We start from the raw sequence: 7,002 nt of genomic DNA on the forward strand, positions 1-7,002 counted from the left end.
GTGATGGTGGTGTCGGCATTTGTGGTCCTCACATACCCGGTAATGGTGGCTGGAGCCGGTCTAGAAATTGGAGGAAGTGCCTCCAACCAGGTGGCGGAGTCGGTGGATTGTCGTCTCAGTATCGCTGCGTTTGCCACGGCGCCGGTGGCTGCGCTGTCGGCGCTGGCTTCGCCGTCGGCGGCGCTGTCGGAGCTGGCAGTGGAAATGGCTGATTTGGGGCGATCCCTGGCTGTGACGCCGTGTGGTCCTCGTCGTCGTCGTCCTCTTCTGGCAGTGGATCCGCGTGGCATAGCTGCGCTGGATTGGCTTTGGTTGGATTTGGTATTAGATTTTTTCGACCGACGCGAGTGGAGTTTTTGTCAAGTCAGATTGATTCACACAGTTTTTTTTTTTTTTTCGCTTTTTTGGAATTATTCCAAATTATATACCCGCTTTGGGTTGAGGGCTCGACAGTGCTCCACCTTACAGGGGGGAGGAACTGAGAGGCTGGGGTGTGAGCCGCCAGCAACCAAGCGCGTTGCTTTATTAATATTATCAGTTTTTTGGGCAGTATATGTCTTAATTTAGTAGATGTACATTTTTTTTTTTTTGTTTTTACAATTCAATTTTAAACGGCACTCAAACACACTGGTACATTTAATGGCACAATAATTTACAAACATATAAACTGCAGCAACGAAACACTTGTAACCTCGACTAGGCCCGCAGTCAGCAGGGGGGGGCAAGGGAAAAAGAAAACAAGAGAGGGACAAAACATTCGGCACTTTGACGGAGGAACTAAACCTCAAACACGACTCGACTCCACAACGCCCACGACACGACCTTCCTCGTTGGGACACAAATCCAGACTCGAGACGATTCCACGATCGGGGCAAAAGGCTCCAAAAGAGGGAATTGTCAAGAGGGTGTCAAGTGTGTGTGTGTGCGGTGTGAAAGTCAAGAAAGATAAGTGGGGCCACGCTCAAAAGTATGCTGTCTCTTCCCTGTATTTCTCCCCAACTTAAAATTTGATTTGCAATCCCCTGTGAGTTTGTCAACTTGATGTTTTGTTGGCTGTAATGCGGTATGTGGTCTTCAGTCCCCTCTACTACCCTTGCCGCCTGCTGAGGGCAGACGACTAGGAATGTATCATGTACATGTGGGCGGGCAGTTTATAGGGAACGGAGTGGATTTATGCGAAGACTAGCAAATTTGGCTCAATTTAGGCCGTAGTGGTGGGGTGTGGCGGCAACTGATGCTGATTTGAAAATCGATTACGAAACCGATAATCAATTGTTAGCACCGTTGCCGCCGAAGTTTTATCACAGATTGCAATAATTTTGTAGTGGGGTGTCGGAGAACCGCACTAATTACGATAATAGTAATGGGGGGGGAAGAAGGGGTTAAAGAGATGAGTTCGAAAATTCTGAAAGTGCAGTGTTGCAACACGTAGTCAATTGGGGAATAGATTGAGAGAAAAGGTAAACAATGCATGTGCTTTGCGTGGAAAATAAGTGGAAAGACACTAAATAAATAGAGACAAGCACTTGCAGTAATAACAATACAGGTAAGTAGTAGACTGGAGTGGAGACGACGGAAAACAGGTAATAAAAGAGATACTACACTGGAACAAAGACGAGACAATACAGGTACAATTGATATACGTTTACAATATTACAATAAACATAACAATTTAAAATAATGTCTATATCTTTTCTTTTATAGCTACAGGGAGGACTAGAAGCATCGGCCGGCATAGCAAAGCACAATGCTTGTAAAGACATTGCGTTGCATACCGGCCGACCCCGTCGTCCCCCCTGGTCGTCGAAATTGGCGTCATCCGAAGTCGTCAGAGGTAGCTGCAATTAGCACCTCGTCGTCGTTGTGGCTGTGGCTGCCCTCTTGGAGAACCAGTGGCACTGGTCCGGCCACCAGCTGGGAGCCAGGAGTAGGCGGCACACATAATACTGAGGCGACACGGGTCCGGCCGCCAAAGTGAAATGGATGTGAATGCGTCGGCAATTGTGGCCCTGATGTAGAGCGAGTGGCACTGGTCCGGCCACCAGCTGTGGGCAAAGGTGGACAATGACACACATAACTCGAACGGCACAGGTCCGGCCGCCCAAGTGTAGTGGATGTGTGTGTGTGTGTGTGTATCTGAATAGCTGGCGGTGAGTATTTTGAGAGCCCTTTTTAATCGTATTTGTGGCTGAATAATTTTTCCATTTCCAGGACCATAGGGCACTCTGAATGCCATGGCGCTGGATCCGGCCACCAGCTAAGGACGATGGCGATGGCATAACTCGAACGGCACAGGTCCGGCCGCCCAAGTGTAGTGGATGTTTGTGTGTGTTTATGTTTTATTTAATTGCTTTGATGGCGGCAGCGTCCGTTGTTCATTTTTGTTGTGGCATGCGATTGATATGCATTTGTCTTTTATCTTTTAATCCATTGCAGTGGCAGAGATGTGTCCAATTAGTACACAGCGTTCCAGGATATCTCGTTGTCAAGAAGGTACCTCATGTTGCGGGCGTAGGCCTTAATGTCATCCATGGAGTCGTCATCTGTCCACATCTCATCGTCATCATTTTCTTCATCCGTTTCAGGATCCGTCTCTGGAATGGCGGCTGGCGTTGGCGTTTCTTGTGGTGGCTGTGGAGCTGGGGCAGCCACTGTTGCTTCTGCCATTGTTGGTGGATTTTCCGATGTCACTGGAACTGCTGGAGTTGCCGTCACTGTCTGGGATTGGATGAGCGAGGTGAGTAGTGACATCATCGCTTCCAGCCTCTTTTCCAATCGCGTCATCCTCTGCGTATTCTCCAGCAGTGCCTGGCTGCAGGATCCCTCGCAGGATTGGCGTTTCGGCTTCATCTTCTGCCGGGAGCGGTTGTTGGCAAGCTGCTGCTGCTGCTGTCGCTGTTGTTGTTCGCGCTGCGGCTGCTGTTGCAGCTGCTGCTGTTGTGCCTGGGAACGGCTGAATGGCTGCTCTGGACGTCGTCGCCCAGTGCGTGGGCCAGAGGCAGCAGGCGTCTGTTTATTTGTAAGTATTGGCTGCTGCTGCTGCTTCTGCTTCTGCTGATGTTGTTGTCCTCTTCGTCGCCCAGGAGAAGAGACATTGAGTGGCGTCCTTGCTGCCTGCTGCTGCTGTCCGCGCCAGGGATTGGCTGGCGTTTGAGCTGGCTGTTGCTGCTGCTGTCGGCGCCCTGGATGTGCTGGTGTTGTTCTTGCTGGTGGTGGCTGCTGCTCTGGCAATGGCTGCAGAAGCGAGCTGCGCTTGCGACGCAACTCCTGCATGGCCACTCGGTGGGACAGAAGGCGGCCCCTTGCTGCCTTGAATGCCGGACATCCCTTGTAGGCGCTGATGTGGGCGCCCTGGCAATTGGCGCATTTAGGGGCGTCTGCCCTTGGCTTGGCACATGCCGTGGACGCGTGGGCACCCGCGCACTTCATACAGACGAATGAACGCCTGCAGTAGGTGCGGGTGTGCCCGAATGCCTGACATCTGTGGCACTGGGCTGGGTCCACCGGCTTGGCCTGCCTCTCGACGGTCACCAACTGGTTGCCCAGCTGGGTTAATTGGAGGACATCGTGGTGGCTTTCATCCGGCTTGGGGGCTATCTCCAACTCGAACTGGTCGAGTGGCTGTCCATCGGATCTCCCTTTAATGGCTCTAATAAATATAACATAATAGCCCAATTCGGCCATCTGATTTTTTATTAGTTGGGTGCTTGTGGAGTGGTGGAGATCTCGCACGACGATCCGTAGCCCACGGTCACTCTTGTGCTGGTGTGTGTAGTGGCCAGTCATCGCCTCGTTGCCGTCGCCATCGCCCAGGATTGCCATGATGGCATCCCTGGTAGCCATGTCGCGGGCCTGGATACGGACACCATTGCGGCTGATGAGCTTGGTGTGATAGCTGCTGTTGCCCACCCTCGGGTCCTTCTGCAGCTTGTCCAGAATGGGCATGATGTCAGGGACAGCTGGCAGAATGATGGGGGGGGGAATAATTGTCGTTGGTTGGTGCTGTCGCTGCAGCATCCGAATTTGTCTGGCATTGGGCATACTCAGGGAGGGCAGCTGGAGCAGCCCATCGCCGCCGCCGCCGCTGCTGCTGTGGGTTCCTGTGCCGCAGCTACTAGTTGCATTTGCAGGTGAGTGAGGTAGAGCTAGTGGAGCATTGGCTGGAGCAGGGGCAGGGGCAGGGGCGGGGGCAGGGGCATTTTGTGTAATTGTCCGCTGATGTTGTTGCTGGGTTGATTGTTGGTGATGGGGATGGCTTTGAATTTGGGGGATATGGGATTTGCTTGCCTGTTGGTTACTTTCCCGGAGTCGTCGTTTGGCCGATGCATAATTGGCATCCAAATTGTCGTCGTCGTCATCGTCATCAAAATCAACAACCATAACATCACTGTCATCATCGTCATCATCATCATCCACCTCGGCGCGGACGCGCTTCAGTGGCGAACGGGCCGCTGCAGCAGAGGTGGATGGGATATCATCGGTATTGGCTGTGTTTGTTGCTATTGGCTGATGTTGTTGTTGTTGTTGATGTGTTTGCTGCTGCTGATGTTCCTCTGGCGGCGGTGGTGGGGGGGGTCCGCCTGTTAACATTGCTGTTAACAGGCATCGTCTGTCTGCCGACGTAATTGCAGTTGTCGTTTTTGTGTTTGATGTCGCTGTTTGTGTGCTGATGTATGTCATCATTGTATTTGTGGTTATGGTATTGGCTGTGTGCATTGCATTTGGAACCGCTGCTGTGGCCGATCGAGCGGGGTTTGTGCCATGGCTGTGGTTCGAGTTCGAACTCGCTCCCGAACGGGCACTCGAACACGAATCTTGTGTTGGCTGCTGTTCGTGTAGAGGCTGCTCGAGTGCCCTCTCGTACTGTCGCTGGTACGAGGTCGTTACCCGCTCTCTCCTTGCGCTCTCTCTCGCTCCTTGCTGTTTCCGGCTCTCTCCACACGAAGCATCGGCATACGGTGCATCGATACGTGTATGTGTGTGTTGGAGTGTGGGAAGCGGAATTTTTGGCGCGCTCGGTACCGCTAGGCTTGGCTTGGCTTGGCGTAGCGGTGCTTGACATTGCGGTGCTTTGGCTGACGCCGCTGCCGCTGCCGACGCCGCCAATGCCTCAAGCCGGCGACTACCGCTGCTGCTGCTGCTGATGTTCTGCTGCTGCTGCTGCTGCTGGCGTTCCTGGGTATGGACCGCCTCCACCCAATCGCCGATCTGGAACTGCTCCTGGCTGGTGAGATTGGGAATGGCCGCCCAGCTGTTGGGGCAGGGCAGGTCGGGAATGGGGCTTGTGGCCGGAGTGGCGGTGATGGTGGTGTCGGCATTTGTGGTCCTCACATACCCGGTAATGGTGGCTGGAGCCGGTCTAGAAATTGGAGGAAGTGCCTCCAACCAGGTGGCGGAGTCGGTGGATTGGCGTCTCAGTATCGCTGCGTTTGTCACGGCGCCGGTGGCTGCGCTGTCGGCGCTGGCTTCGCCGTCGGCGGCGCTGTCGGAGCTGGCAGTGGAAATGGCTGATTTGGGGCGATCCCTGGCTGTGACGCCGTGTGGTCCTCGTCGTCGTCGTCCTCTTCTGGCAGTGGAACCGTGTGGCATAGCTGCGCTGGATTGGCTTTGGTTGGATTTGGTAATAGATTTTTTCGACCGACGCGAGTGGAGATTTTGTCAAGTCACAGTTTTTTTTTTTCGCTTTTTTTTGGATTTCTCCAAATTATATACCCGCTTTGGGTTGAGGGCTCTCAGTGCTCCATACAGGGGAGGAACTGAGAGGCTGGGGTGTGAGCCGCCAGCAACCAAGCGCGTTGCTTTATTAGTTGAGTTTTTTTTTTGGGCAGTATATGTCTTACTATTAATTTATGTACATTTTTGTTGTTGTTTGTTTTACAATTCAATTTTAAGCGGCACTCAAACACACTAGTACATTTAATGGCACAATAATTTACAAAACATATAAACTGCAGCAACGTTAAACACTTGTAACCTCGACTAGGCCCGCAGTCAGCAGGGGGCGGGGGGCAAGGGAAAAAGAAAACAAGAGAGAGACAAAATATTCGGCACTTTGACGGAGGGACTAAACCTCAAACACGACTCGACTCCACAACGTTCACGACACGACCTTCCTCGTTGGGACACAGATTCAGACTCGAGACGACTCCACGATCGGGGCAAAAGGCTCCAAAAGTACGAATCGTCAAGAGGGTGTCAAGTGTGTGTGTGTGCGGTGTGAGTCAAGAAAGATAAGTGGGGCCACGCTCAAAAGTATGCTGTCCCTTCCCCGTATTTCTCCCCAACTTAAAATTTGATTTGCAATCCCCTGTGAGTTTGTCAACTTGATGTTTTGTTGGCTGTTATGCGGTATGTGGTCTTCAGTCCCCTCTACTACCCTTGCCGCCTGCTGAGGGCAGACGACTAGGAATGTATCATGTACATGTGGGCGGGCAGTTTATAGGGAACGTAGTGGAATTATGCGAAGACTGGCAAATTTGGCTCAATTTAGGCCGAAGTGGTGGGGAGTGGCGGCAACAGATGCTGATTTGAAAATCGATTATGAAACCGATAATCAATTGTTAGCACCGTTGCCGCCGAAGTTTTATCACAGATTGTGATAATTTTGTAGTGGGGTGTCGGAGAACCGCACTAATTACGATAATAATAATGGGGGGGGGAAGAAGGGGTTAAAGAAATGATATCGAAAATTCAGAAAGTGCAGTGTTGCAACACGTAGTCAATTGAGGAATAGATAAAGAGAAAAGGTAAACAATGCATGTGCTTTGCGTGGAAATACACTAAATAACAAAGAGACAAGCACTTGCAGTAATAACAATACAGGTAAGTAGTAGACTGGAGTGGAGACGACGGAAAAACAGGTAATAAAAGAGATACTACACTGAAACAAAGACGAGACAATACAGGTACAATTGATTTACGTTTACAATATTACAATAAACATAACAATTTAAAAATAATGTCTATATCTTTTCCTTTATAGCTACAGGGAAGACTAGAAGC

General features: G+C 51.2%; 1 long non-coding RNA gene across 1 annotated transcript; it reads left to right on the forward strand.

Moving 5' to 3' along the window:
- The first annotated feature begins 1,439 nt into the window (after nucleotides 1-1,439).
- On the forward strand, nucleotides 1,440-2,410 carry LOC117184436 (uncharacterized). Its single transcript, XR_004469791.1, has 3 exons — nucleotides 1,440-1,628; nucleotides 1,705-2,150; nucleotides 2,212-2,410. It is a non-coding gene; the product is annotated as an uncharacterized lncRNA (long non-coding RNA).
- Nucleotides 2,411-7,002: the final 4,592 nt, after the last annotated feature.

Source organism: Drosophila pseudoobscura, chromosome X (assembly GCF_009870125.1).
Source record: "Drosophila pseudoobscura strain MV-25-SWS-2005 chromosome X, UCI_Dpse_MV25, whole genome shotgun sequence".
Classification (NCBI taxonomy): Eukaryota; Metazoa; Arthropoda; class Insecta; order Diptera; family Drosophilidae; genus Drosophila; species Drosophila pseudoobscura.